The sequence below is a fragment of the Nanorana parkeri genome, unplaced genomic scaffold, assembly GCF_000935625.1.
Source record: "Nanorana parkeri isolate BGI_ZX_2015 unplaced genomic scaffold, ASM93562v1 scaffold2494, whole genome shotgun sequence".
Lineage (NCBI taxonomy): Eukaryota > Metazoa > Chordata > Amphibia > Anura > Dicroglossidae > Nanorana > Nanorana parkeri.
Genome location: NW_017308762.1, coordinates 22,119 through 22,644, shown reverse-complemented (window position 1 = coordinate 22,644; position 526 = coordinate 22,119). Strand labels below are relative to the sequence as shown.

Genomic DNA, 526 nt, shown 5'->3' with positions numbered 1-526 from the left:
GGGGGGGGGATTTCCCTTCACTTCCTTTTCCACGAACACAACAGGAAGTGAGGTGAAATCTGTTTGAATTGAAGGGAAATTGTCTCAGACAGCTCTCACCGTTATAGGATTTCCCCTCACTTCCTGTTCTGGTGACAATGAACAAATATTTGTCATCAGCGGGAGAGTTCTACAAACTGACCTGCTGGAGGAGGAAGCGATTATTGACTAGTAGCTCATTCAGCAGGTAGGGGGCGGGGCCAGGGGCGGAGTCTGCAGTGCTGCAAGCTCTGAAAAGTGTTGTCACCCTCACAATAGTACAAGGATTACTTTGTTACCTGCAGTGGCGTAACAATAGCCATAGCGACCCAGGCGGCCTCTATGGGGCCCGGGGCAGAGGGGGGGGCCCGGCCAGGACATCCCTGATGCCGTGCGGGCCGCCTGAGTCGCTACGGCATCCCACGCTGCTGGCTGTCACTGGCGGCTGTGAAGAGGAACGCGCCGCTGTCCAGATCACCGACAGTGATCTGTGCAGCGGTGTGTTCCT

General features: G+C 55.7%; 1 protein-coding gene across 1 annotated transcript in view; it reads right to left on the bottom strand.

The window, feature by feature from the left end:
- Nucleotides 1–526, bottom strand: part of LOC108801788 (serine/threonine-protein kinase 33-like) — a 26,111-nt gene that overhangs the window by 14,536 nt on the left and 11,049 nt on the right. The gene's annotated exons all lie outside the window — the stretch shown is intronic.